A 14,139-nucleotide genomic window follows, 5' to 3' on the forward strand; every position below is an offset into this window, starting at 1 on the left:
TTATTCAGAAGGAAAGGCTTGCAGATCTAATAGCCTGTTTACTAATAAAGTCAGTCAAAACAAAAATTATTACTAGTAGCCTCATTTTAAAAATAACTATAAAGCATAAGGGGAAGAAGAGTTGCTTTTAAAACCTGGCTCTTTTTCTATATTTTATGAGAGAGGTTTTTTGAGTTTCATTCAAGGTAGCCTTTTTTTAGCCTATGTATAGCATAAATATAGAATATTTGTGAGGATTTCTTTTACTGTTACTTTATTTGACCTCTCTTAATCCTTAATATCAGTTTTTAGTAGATGCTTAAAATGGACAGTTTACTTTCATATAATGGTCCTTTTTGCAACACTATCCTTGAAATATGTTTCTTCATTTAAAAATATGCTTAATTCCCCCCAAAGGTATTTTTTTGATGGGCAAAACAGATTTATAGACATAAATTCTGGATTTTCATATTCAAATAATTGCTTAATTGATCTTTTGGGGCAGCCAAAGATTTTGGACATGTTGATTTCTCTAAACCGACAATTTCTATTAATAAAATAATGATTTATCTCAACTTCGGTCATCATATTTTACCAAAATTGAATTCACTTGCTCTTGACAGATCCAAGAGTAATTTGAGAATTTCCTCTTGTGTGGAATGGAACTATTCTTAATTAAAGTAATATCTGTGGGCTCCTTTCAGTCACAATTCCCATCCCTGTCATTTGGGACTGAGAAGCCCCAGGATGCGTCCCGCCTGGGCTGCCACAAAGCATTATCCGATACAGTAACCATTTTTTCCTTCCCTGCCTCTTACCCACAAATCAGACTGCTTCCCCTTTGGCTACAGTCTCTGAACTTCATCAAGGCATGAGCTGCTGTCTCTGTGCAGGCCCAGGCCAGGCGAATTGAGCCTGTATTTTATGAGAGCCTGAAGCAGTGCTGCATGGCAGGATGTGTGGGCAGGGTTAGATGTGGGGACAGCAGCTACTAGAATGCCTCAGAGGAGCCAGGGAGACTGGTGCTCAGCCAAGAACAGTATCCAAGTACTCTGTGGATACCTGAGGTCCATGAAGGTAATAAGTAACCAAAATAACTGGCTTCAAAGGGCAAACCAGGCAAGAAGCTAACTCACTGCTGAAGGACAAACTTGCTTACAGTTTTTACAAAATGTATAAGCTAATGAAACAGATTTATACAGATGTGCCACATTACAAAATAGTATGAACAGGTACATACAATCTTATCAAGTGTAGGTTCTTCTACTAGGAGAGGAATAAAACAAACATGAAAACTAAGAAATATATAAAACTGGTTATCCTGGAAATTACAGCATTATCTGCTTAAAAAAAACTGGCAGTCACAATTTAGGTCCCGTGCATTAGGTAGTACTTCTTCTGGACTGGCCGTATTACAAAGATTTTGCTCTACTTATGGTGGGTTGTTTTGATGCCATGGGCTGAGAGAGCTAACGCCCTTAGGATTTTTCTGGAAGACTTGGTAATGAAGGAAATAAAAACCTAAGTATAGTATAATCATTGTTCTACATCATTGTTGTTACTGGAAAATAAACATGGACAGTTGCCTCCAGTGAAATATTTGAGCAGAAGTTTGTGCAACTATCAAAATATTGATCATCTGTATAATAATGGTCCGTGACTTGCTTGTGGCAGAATTACTTAGAAGAATTGCCCGGTGGCAAATAAGCTTTTACTGTGTTTCTCAGTGCTTGTGGATACAATGAGCCTTTTCTCCGTAGTGAGTAGTACTGTCCTTAAAAATCTCTCTGGGGGAAAAAAATATAGATAATTGCCAGAACTGCTTATTATACCAATATCTTCATGTTGCTCATCACATTTTTCACTATATAGAATGAGGCAAGTCCCTTTGTTGAATGCCTTAGCCTACAGTAACATGTAACATCCCCTGGGAGTGACAGTGTCTGGCTTTTAAAAGCTTCTCTAAACGTTCCCCATTCATCTCTTTCTCTCTTTCCATTCACTACAACCTCTAGTTAATGGCCCTGTCCTCCATTTATCTACCTTGAAAAGATGAAAGGATGGGTTGAATCTGCTAAGATTTGCTCCAGTCCTAGCAGGGAGTTCTAAGTAGCCTGATTACATCGATTTCATCACTTTATGATCTTTCTATATCAAATGCTGTTGTTTCCATGCAGCTCTGGGCACCCTGCTTGTCTCTGAGCTCTGCGTTTTGAGGAATGGCAGCAGCAGCGCTTGGGTTGCAAGAATCCTCAGCAGGGCTCTGTCCAGACACTCCTCGAGCCTTCAGTATTTATGGGTCCTGCTCCACTATCTAGAGGCATGATTTCTGGCAGTGCTTTTCCCCATCTATAAATTCTGCGAGATCACTTCTCTCCTTCTGTGGCCCTGTGCCACATTTAAAAAGGCAGCTTGTTTTTCAGGCAGAGCTTTGAGGAAAGAGCCTGCTCCCGGCAACCACTGCCGAACCCCCAAGAGGCAGTAGCTCCTTCTATTGTTTCTGTTCTGATTTACTTTGAAAAGTCTGGGGCTTTGTGAAGAAGGGCATAACCAAATAAGAATAAAACTACCCTGGGCTTGGGAGACTAAAACCAATTGATTTATCCTTTTACTATAAAAGTAAAAAGAAATAAAGAAATAGAGAGGGCTACTGGAGACACAGGCTCACAATTCCTAATCTGTAATTCCATATTACAATACAAAAACTCTCGGAAAAACCACAAACCTTTTTTTTTAATAGTTATGCGATGGCAAAGCCTCCCATGACCTGAATTCATTTGGCAGCCAGACCTGACTTGAAATGATTTAAGGCTATTTATAATCTTTATTTATACTACTTATATGAATCTTCATGTATTTCACTGTAGAAATATTAATATGTTTCATTATAGGGTATTGCCTCAGACCTTGCTGGGGATGTTGCATAACATATGGTATATTTACCATGTTACCTTTCTGAAATCTGTAAATTAAGTAAATAAGTAAGTAATTTGGATCCTGAAGTTTATCTTACCTTAAGGGATTATGGACTTGTATGACTGTTATTTTGAGAAAGGGAGTAACTCTTGAATTCTTAATAGAATAAATGACTAATATATCTATTTTTTAAGTAGTCTTGATTTTATACTAAATCAAGCTATTTTTTAAGTTGTTTATTTTTATGGCAACCACCCAAGAGAGATGAGAAGAAAGGAAGAAGTTTATTTGTGAATTTTGGGAATTTGCTGTCTCTAGGAAGTTCCCTAGCGTCTCCTCCAGACATGTACATTATGGTTAATGGGATACTGCACAATGAACAGGTTTTCAGTGTGCTTAATATGGGCTCCATTGATTAGCACATAATTGGTACTTGTTCACGTGCTTGTGTATTCTTGGCATTATAAACCCTAACAGCCCTTTAAGAGCCTCTCTGCCAGCACTGCACAGAAACACTCCACTTAGTAAATCCTGGAAGGTACAGGTTCTCACTGGCTTTTGTTGAGCTCCTGAGGTTCACTCAGGTGGTCTCCAACACAGTCCAAAAATGAATGGCATGTTTCTTATGTAAGCAAACAATTACTTACAAGTCATTTCATCCATCCTAATCTAGTTGTAATGTGATAGCTTCCTTTTAAGAATATTTTAATTGAGCCAGATCTGCCTGAAGTAATAGAGAAGGAAAATAGTTTCAAGAATCATATCTTCTCATTCTCTTTTTATTGTTGTCCTGCATTACAATACATTTGTCACTGGAATGTGCCATGTTAAGCAAAGTGGAAAGTGAACCATGTAATCTAGACCTTGGTGCTCCCGTGTGAGTTAAGACATTGGTGAAATGTGCAGGAACACACTTCAGGGCATGCTCTGTACAGGGGTGGGTCTAGGTTTTGTGGGTCCATGTTTGAACCTTACACAATTTGGGTGAGGGCTAGGTTGTCTTTAAGGAAAAGAATACAAAATTACACATTCAAAATTAGGTACAAATGTGAATATTTATTTAGAATGAGAAAAGAAATCACAACAAATTACAAATCTTTAGAAGTTGACAATACCACAAGCACCACAAAATCCAAAAATATAACATAACGTCTTTGTTAACTACCTGAAATACTCTTTTCTTACAACTTTTGGGTGCATATTCTTAAACTGCCTCTGCATATGACAATTCTATAATATTTTTATTTAGCGACTAGAAAAATAATTCTGCCTCTAGCTTGGTGGATCAGAGGTTTTTTTTTTTCATTTATTTAACATCTTACCTTCACAATTCCTTACTGATATATCATGTACGTCTTTAGGATCATTAGCAAATTGTAAAAATCTCTGTCTTAATTTCTTTCATGTATGAACTACAAGACTGCAGGGCATTTTGACTTCTCTTGCACAGTGACCAATCTTAGCAACTCTGAATTGATGTCACTCACTGAACAGTTTATTACCACTGTTCTTGAGTCGTGATGACATAGGTACTTCATCACACTGGGTGGTAGGCATGTTCCTAGAAGCTCTTTCTACGCTGAGGATGACTGCACTATGGAATAGAAGTGACCTGCATAACTATGTAACTGTATCACACACACATAACATATCTCCAACTCAACTTCCCCTTAAATGGATCCCAGAAGCTGCCATGGCCACTCCAACACCACCTGGCATGAGGGTAACATGGTAAGGCAGCAGTCAAGAAAGGAGGCAGCAGTCTCAATTGGTTGCAAATGTTATAAAACATGGTCATGTGAACATATTGCTAGAGTTCCTCCCAGGGCTTTGGAAGGTGCTCATCCAAGTGCAGAGCCCTGAAGCTTAAGCTCCATGAGCTTCATGGTAAATCCACTTCTGTCTACCCTGTCCACTGTCTACACTAACATGTTAGAATTGAGCATTATATTTATAGATGTTATACTGATAAAGATGTGTTTGCATTCTTATAATAAACTTATTGTCATTTTCACACTTCTTTCATGGGAAAGCCTCAACTTCCCTTCCAAATACCAATCACATCCTATCACCTTCCCTTTATTTAATATTCTATCACTTTTGCCTATCTCAGTAGTCATACGTAGGAATCATAGAGATTTCCGTACACTGCTCCACCTAGTATTCTGATTCCCTGTAAATAATAGTCATTAATGCAAAATAAGGAAAAAATTTTTTCAATGTAGATATTTTAAGCCATGTATTTTTTCATTGAGAATATTTCCATGTCTCTGTGACTCATTTTTGTTGATAAACAACTTTTGTTGTTGATATAAATGGGGAAGGGAAAAGAACACTGGATTGGGAGTCGGGCCATATCGTCCTTTCTCTGCCAACTGGCCTTGTCGTGTAACTTTGGGGAAGTGGTGGAGCCTGTGTGAACCCCTGACAACTTGTTTGTAAAGTGAGAGTGTACATCTTCATGATCTCTTAAATGTCTTCCCACTGTAGTCCTAAATCCTAGAACTGGGTGACAAGAGTGAACTATGAGTTAACCAGGAATACATTTTGTCTGAAAATATGGTTATGATGTTGTCTGTTTTAGTTCAGGGGGGCCCCACAAGAAATATCACAGTAGTTGCCTTTGATACATTTATTCATCCATTTGTAGCTAATTTATACTTGTAGCCTGTTTTGCCATCAGAGAAAGATATTAAGTAGAGGAACAGAAAAGCAGCATCAGCCAAACCATGCAGTGTTGTTGCCCTAACAATTCTCAGCATCGGAGAACAAATGTGCTGCCCCTCTAGCTTTCCCAGAAGAGTGACAGTCTCTGTGCTGGTGGACAGAGGCTATAAATCACCTCCATCTCCTTATCCTGCTGAAAAGAAATGCTACAAAAGAGCCAGTAACAACAACAATAATAATAATGGTATCATTGCATTTCCAAAAGACTTTCTTCCTAGAGTTTAAAGTGCTTCCTAAATTGCATTCATTCATTCATTCATTCGTTCATTCAACAACTATTCACTGAGCTCCTATTCTGTGTGAAGTAGCTCTCAAGGCACTGGGGAGACAGGATTCACAAAACGAAATCTTTGCCCTGATAGGGCTGACATGCTGATGAATATCAAACAAATGAATGTCAGGGAATAATGAATGCAATGAAGAAAATTAATCAGGGGTCATCAAATGAGGAGTAGCATTTTGTTGGAGGCAGCCAGGGGGCAGCCACTGAGGATGTAACCATTGATCAAAGGCTTGAATTGTGTCGGAGAGGTAGCCCAGCAGAGGGAACGGCCAACATAAGAGGCATGTGGACTGCGAACGGATCACCACACAGCTTATGTAAATGTCAGTTCTAAATGATATTTTACTTCTTAAGTGGGAAAGGCTATTCAAAGTGTATACATTTCCTAGTTTTTCCTGAATGACAGCCAAAGTCAAGGGAAGTGGGACTGAATCACGAGAAAATAACTAGCCTTCTGAGTACCTCAGAAATAAGAAATATTTTTAATAATTGGTTGACTCATTGATTGATTGATTGACTGTTAGATTGATCATCTTGGCCTGACTCCCTATAAAAAAAGTGGAAAGTTACTTATCTATTGTTTTCTAAATTATACGAGGGATGATACTATTTAAATAGAACCCAGGGGGGTAAAAGTTGATACCAATTTTAGTTGCAATTTTAAATTGAATAAGTGGTTCAAAGATCAAACCGAGATTACAAAAAAATATTTCTTAGAATCATAGTGATGAGTCTCTCTAACAGTGAAAGGAAGCAACCTTTTAGAAATAAGCTTTACCATTCTTCTTATTTCTTTGTTTTTAAATAAGAAGTACTAGGCACTGTTTTACATTTGTAAATATTAATTGTTTCCTTATAGTAAAATGATTATTTCAGAAACAGATTTACAAGATATTATGGAATGCGTTATTTAGGATACAAATGTGGATTATAGTGTTATCTTAAATTTAATCCTGATTGTAATATTATATCAGGTTAATGCTTTCCACATAATTAAAATTTTCTGAGTTGGGAGGTGTTAGGATTTACTTCTTTGGAATACAACTATTCTTTAAAATCTATTTTAAATGCCTTTCTATAGATTTTTAAAGCAAATGACAAAAAAATGTTCTTTACAATACCTTTTGTGTTTGTTCTGAGTGCCCAGATAGGAGGTTATCACACTGATCTGGGTGAGAGATGGTCTCAGGAGGTGGTGGTGAAGGTAAAATAAAGGCATAGATTCAATAAATTTGCAGGAGGAGGGTGCGCAGATTTGGGTGACTGGCCACGGGGGTAGGGAAAGGAGGGGAATGGGCAGGGAACCTGCAGAGAAAGTGATGCCCGAGTAAACCTGATATTGAGGCTAGAGGTGGTTCAGTCCTTTAGGTTTTACCAAAAAAGGACCATCTGGCTCAAGTCAGGAGCCTGAGTAGAAGCAGAAGCACAAAAGCCTGTCCCAACATGTTCTGACCATGTGAAAATGAAGCACTGTTTGTCTGGTTTTTTTAAAGTGTGCTTTATGCACCAGAAGGAGTATAGTGAAGTAGTTGAAGGCATGGGTTCTGGTCTACCCAATTCTGAATCCCATTTGGGTCTAGAGTAAATCGCTTAACCTCTCTTTGCCTCCGTGCCCTTACCTATAAAGTGGACATGCACAGAGTAGTACCTCTCTGCTCATAGAAACCTTAATTGCTCTCTTGAGTTACTAGAATTTTTTTTTCTTTGTGGATACTACTAAAACTTAGATCAGATTTTCTGTTTTCTTTGGATGCTAGGAACTGCAAAATCAAATTTCCACTCTAGCAATTGTAAAGACCTTATAAAGTATATTTCATTATACTGATCCCAAAGGGCCTTCTTTTTCTTATCAAGTAGACAACTTTCTTCCCCTCTAACACATTTACAGTGATGCTAACAAACAGGTAGATTACTCACTTGGGTCTCAGTTTTCATCTCCAGGTTGAACTTAGAGCGTTTCCATTAAAGAGCTGGAAAATAGCCCCAAACCAAAGAATCGATGGGGGGAAAAATGTGCCATAAGTTCTTTGTTAAGCAGTAATTCAACTTAATATTTAGCCCATAAACAAATATTTGCTCCTTTTTCTGGGGTAAATGAATTTATGAAATGAAACAAAAATACTGAATCATACCTGAAATCTTTTTTTTTTTAAAGGAATTTTGCCTTTTTTAAAAAAATTTTATTTATTTATTTATGGCTGTGTTGGGTCTTCGTTTCTGTGCGAGGGCTTTCTCTAGTTGCGGCAACTGGGGGCCACTCCTCATTGCAGTGCGCGGGCCTCTCACTATCACGGCCTCTCGTTGTGGAGCACAAGCTCCAGACGCGCAGGCTCAGTAGTTGTGGCTCACAGGCCTAGTTGCTCCACTGTATGTGGGATCTTCCCAGACCAGGGCTCGAACCCGTGTCCCCTGCATTGGCAGGCAGACTCTCAACCACTGTGCCACCAGGGAAGCCCCTGAAATCTCTTAACGTGGACCAAGATTTGTTTTCTAGGCACTTTTAATGTGTTAACGCCTTAATCTTCACAACAGTTCTGTGAAGTGATTGCTATTATTATTCACATTTAACAAATGTAGAAACTAGACACAGGAAAGATAAGCGACTTGTCCAAGGTCATACAGCTAAAAAGTGTCAGAGCCCAGATTGCAAACCTGGCAGCCTGCCCCCACCATTCACTCTCCTAAGCCCTACACATACTTTCTCTCTGGAAGATAACTTATATCAGAGGGAATTTTACTCTAAAAACTGAAGTTTAAAAAATTATATAGAATTATCAGTAATACTAGCAAGCATTGAATTTATTATCATATAGAATTCCTTTAGATGAGAAAGATTAAATAAGATCTATTTAAGGCTATGTGATGATAAGTTTATATGACGATAAGATGTACCTATCATCAAAGATTTTATAACATTACAATTTAGAGTAACATTTTTCTATAAGGTTACAATTTTATTAGGTTTCTTCCTAGACATAAAAGTGGGTTTTCTCCCTTAGAACAGTGTGTTAATCTAGTTAAATATTCAAACAGACACAAAATAAATCAACTTGAAAGGACTAGATAATGTCTTACTATTAAGAAGACATTACATTCGGGCTTCCCTGGTGGCGCGGTGGTTGAGAGTCCGCCTGCTGATGCAGGGGACACGGGTTCGTGTCCCGGTCCCAGAAGATCCCACACGCCGCGGAGCGGCTAGGCCCGTGAGCCATGGCCGCTGAGCCTGCGCATCCGGATCCTGTGCTCCGCAACGGGAGAGGCCACAACAGTGAAAGGCCCGCGTACCGCAAAAAAAGAAGACATTACATTCGAGAAACTTTCTTTTTTTTTTTAATGCAGTAGAAAATGATTCCTGATGGAGAGGTCAGAACATGTGCCTTGGGGATGGTATTCTATGTGGCTTTTGAGTACTTTGTATGACTTTGCAAATTGCTTATTTTTAATTATGCTGGGCCATTATGACTTTACTAATAAGTAAAATAATTCATCTGGCTATCATTATTCCTCACATTACTTTATCTGGCTGATAAAAATGTACCATAATTACTCATGTAATCTGTCTCTGATATTTTTATTCTAAAAGCAGACTGGATTATGTAACCATCTAAGTCATCTAAGGGCAGTTTCTAATTAATATGGGGGAATTATTGCCCTGTTGACTATATAACAGTACCAAAGTTAATCTGTGGTAAGGATACATACAGCCCAGATATTCTACAGCACGGCTCTCAGATGCCTTTTCACTTTGACCCAACTCAGGCAAATCAAAAGTCCTTAAGTCCCATCGATCTACGGTCATAGTTCCCCTTTCTAGTATAAATATAACACAGCAAAAACAAAGAAATGGAGAAATTACAGCAAACTTATTTATGATCCAGCCAGAGTTTATTGAGCTTCTGTTGTGCACCACGCACTATTCTGGGTACCAAGGACACAAGTAGTAAACAAGACAGACATGTTCCTCCTTCAGTGGAGCTTGCATTCTAACAGGAGATGAACAATGATCAAGTGAACAAGTAAATAAACAGGTAAATTTAGACAGTGGTAAGTACTATGAATAACTTAAAATGGAGTGATAAGATGGAGGATGATTGGACCCTGGGGGATGGAGATGTTTACATTGAATGCGCAGGGAAGGCTTCTTTGAGGAGGTGATGTTTGCACAGAACCCCAAGAGAGAAGATGGACCCAGCCAAGGGGTGGTCTGTGGGGAAAGATATGAATGGAATGAGGAGAGAATAGAGTATGAGGAAATTGACATAATCAGTGTAGTTGTAGGCAGAGAGAAGGGGCATGGAAGCCCTGAGATGGAGTGTTCAGGGAGGAGAAAGAAAGTCCACAGTGTCTGGAACACAGTAAACGAGAAGAGTGGTACAAGGGAAGCTCTACGTCACGGAGGGAGCTCAACCTTTTATTCCTAGTGGGCTGAGAAGCCTTGAGAGGATAAGCCAAGAATGAATGACATGATCGCTAAAACAGTTTAAAAGATTCCTCTGTTTTTGAAAGATCTCTTACTGCTGTGTGGAGAATGGATTATAGGAGGATAAAAAAGGGAGTAAGAAAACCACCAAGACATGACCCTGACTTGACTAAGGTGGTAGCAGTAGAGAGGAATAGAAGCTGAACAATATTTTGGAGTCAGAACTCCCAGGCTGATGGGTTGGAAGTGGACAATGAAGCAAAGGGAGGAACCAAAGATGACACCTAGTGCTTTGTTTGAGCATCTGGGGTGGTGTCATTTGAAATGAAAAGGGTATCCTAGATATTTGGGGGGTGGAAAACCAATAATTCTAATTTTGACTTAAAGAGTCTGAGTTGTCCATTAGAGATGGTGAGTAGCAGTTGGATCTATAAGTGTGGATCTCATGGAAAATATAATTCTGGGTATTATCTGTTATAGATATTATTTAAAGCTTCAAAGTAAAAGGAGGCAATGTAGATAAGAGAAGAGAAAGCTACCAAAACAATTTGAGATCAAGAAGGAAAAGGGCAACAAAAGAGACTGAGAGGCGGCAGTCAGTGAAGCAGGAGAAAAATCAAGAAGGTGGTAGAAGAAAGTATCCAAGAAAAAAGGAGGGATGCACTGTGACAAATCCTGCTGAGAAGTCAAGTAACCTGAATATGGGGAAATGATCTGTTGATTTGGCAACACAGACTCCCCAGACACCTAACCAAGAGCAGTTTCGGGGTGGAAGGGAGAGGGAATCGGAGGATGTGACAAAGTGGAGGCAATCACTGGACAGCCCTTCTGAGAAGTCTTGCTATAAAGGGAAACAAAAATAGGATTGGAAGGAACAGAAGTTAGGGGTGTGACATCAAAAAAAACTTTTTTAAGATGGGAGATGCTTTGTATGTTTCTATGATGTTTGTATGACAATAGGAATGATCCAGGAAACTCATTGGCAGAAATTGGTGATACAAGAGAAAGAGGGGAAATCTTAAAGAACAAGAGAAGATGGGATCTAGACCACATGAGAAGGTTCACCATTGGTAAGAACAGAAACACTTCATCCAGTATAACAGGAGGAAGGCAGAAAACACTGGTGCAGTGGTTGAAAGGATGAGGGCATCACTGTCTGGGTCTCTGTTTTTCTTAACTATACATGGTGCATTGTTAACCTAATAAAAAGGAACTTAGACATATGATTGTATGTTAAAATTCCAAAAATTTAAAAAATAACCCAGTATTTTTATACATAATTTGATAATGCAGAGCAAGTTATTAAAATAGCATAAATTCATAGGCACAAATTCAATAGCACAGATTCAGGACATCATCAATGAAAGGTGGTTTTGTTGCAAGATAGTTTCAAGGCATTACGTAGATATCTCCTTTCGCAGAAGAGTAGAGATGGCTTGTAGTTATATTGCAGTGCGTATATGTCTTAAGCCATAGGACAAACTGTAAGACAATAATAGGCCAGAAATGCTGCTGAAAAAAGTATCCATCATTATGTACTGTGGGGTTGACTAAATAATCAATAATAATGTAAATGACAGTTACAGTAAATTCATGTAGGTTTATCTTTATCATTTATCAATTTATTTGTCAATTTAAAATCAAGAATTGACAACCAAGACCAACTGGAAACAACATTCATGAGGTACCTTTAACACAAAATATCCTGTCCTCCCCCAAACTGGGGATATTGCAGTAATCCTGGTGTTTGTAGCTCTACACTGGAGCCAGATATCCTAGACTGTTAGATGGGGGTCCTCAGTAAGTTCTAGAAGTTCATCAGTTTTATCTATGAGTATCAAACTTTAGGAACCCTTAATCACTTTGTAGGCTACTTATATCCTTGATGTGGGTCAAAATGAAAATATATGGAATTTCCTCATTTGTCGGTAAGAACCAAAGAAAGAGTTTGAATTTTTAGACCTGTTTAAGTTCATCATGGTTCTCAGGCCATACTTTTATAACCATGGTTCTAAAGTATCTTCCCTCCTTCAGCAATTGTTTAAATCCTTGCAAAATTACTACTTTAGAGTGAAGGATTACAATTACATTGGAAGTGATCTGAAGGAGAGAAAATGGATCTGCAAGTGAGAGGATAGTTTGCATTTTTCACTTGGGTTTGTCTTTCCTTTCTGGTGTTAAATATCAGCTTTGGCAATTAAACATCTTCGATTTAAGAGGGGAAAGAAAGAAGTACCTGTTGTAGGTGGCACCTGCTCATTATTGTCTCGTCACTGCATCAGAGGTGCTTTGAGGTATGTGATAGCTCTGCACCACCGGATCTGGGGGCAGGGAGTTGGGGGTGGCGTTAGGCATCTGGGCACGTGGATGTAAATTAACTCTTTCCTCCCTTTATCACAGAGTCAAGCAACCGTTGTCAACCTGGGCAAGGGGTAATCTTATTCTGTTGACAGAAGTCTATGTGACAGTGGGGCTGCAATTCAGAAGGGCTTATGTGAAGAAGAAATTCACCCAGTCTGTGTGGAACAGCTGTATTAGGAGTGGGCATGGAGAATCATTTATTCACTGGCTTGGCACCATTTGGGATGGTAGTTTGATGGGGAGTGCTCCCAGAGGGAGGCAGCTATCCAAAGCCGACTGGTTCTCTTGGGTGGCGCTTCTTCCAGGAGGGGAAGTTCCCTTGGCATGGGCAGTACCTCTCCTCTGGCTGTCCATTTGTACCGCACACCTCAGTCCTGGTCTTCTAGTTGTCCACTCCTTTGTTGGGAGTCCCTGTGGCTTTTGAGCTATCTTTTCACATGGGAACCCTGGGCTAGTTCTGTTTTCCAGGGTACACATTTGATCTCTAGAAACTGTGCACCTTTATCTCACTGGGGTAGAAGTACTGCTTTCTCCTGAAGGGACTGAAAAATTGTTGAAGGATTATAAGCAGGGAGGTAACAATTCAGTTCACTTGTAGGAAGAGCACTGGCAAGAGTGGGGCTGGGTGAGGACATGTAAGGCTGAACACAGGGAGACCAGCTAATCATTATTAAAAAGTTTTGGCAAGAGCTACTGAGAGTCCATTGACAATAGTGAGGAGGAGATGAGTTCAGAAGATATTAATAGTTGAGGTACAAAAGAGTTTAATGACTAAGGAAAAGTGAGTCACCGGCCAGGTACCTTTTTTGTTTTATGGGTGCATAGTAAACTTATTCTCGCAACACTGAGATGGTAACATAAGAAAATAGACAGGAAAGGGGTCATATTGGTCATCAGGGTCATATTTAGACACATTTTTATTTTCATGTTTATCAGCTTTCCTTCTCTTTTTTCAATTTGTAAATAATTTCCACCGAATTGCTTCTGTAAGGAACATTTTTTGGTTATCATTTGTTCTATCCTTTCCTTTTTTGGGATTCACCTTATACATTTGCTTTTAAGTACTTACGGTGTATAAAACACGAAGGAAGCACATAAATACCATTTACATTCTTTAGGCTAGTTTGAACTGTCTTTTGAAAAGACAGATTGTCTGCCAGACCTCATATTTCTTGGTGTTGAAGTTTGTCTCACATAATCCTGGCTGTTTCCATTTCCGGCGCCACAGTTTGATATTTATTTTAAGGAGCTGCTTAAGAAAGGTGGAACTTAGCAATGATCAAAATGGCATAAAGTAGGTTTCTGTTTGAGCTCAGGGTTGCTGTGGAACTTTCCTTTCAGTAGCCTTCTCTCATGCGTTTCCATCTACATCTTAGCTGTGAGAATAAATCTAGGAAAACTGCTGTTTGGTCTTTTTAGCACACTGCCAACTTTGGCAATTGCACACTAACTG

The 14,139-nt window shown here is 39.0% G+C and overlaps 1 protein-coding gene across 1 annotated transcript in view; it reads left to right on the forward strand.

The window, feature by feature from the left end:
- Nucleotides 1–14,139, forward strand: part of RELN (reelin) — a 511,249-nt gene that overhangs the window by 270,445 nt on the left and 226,665 nt on the right. The window lies entirely within an intron of this gene.

Source organism: Leucopleurus acutus (genome assembly GCF_964270905.1).
Source record: "Leucopleurus acutus genome assembly, chromosome: 9".
Classification (NCBI taxonomy): Eukaryota; Metazoa; Chordata; class Mammalia; order Artiodactyla; family Delphinidae; genus Leucopleurus; species Leucopleurus acutus.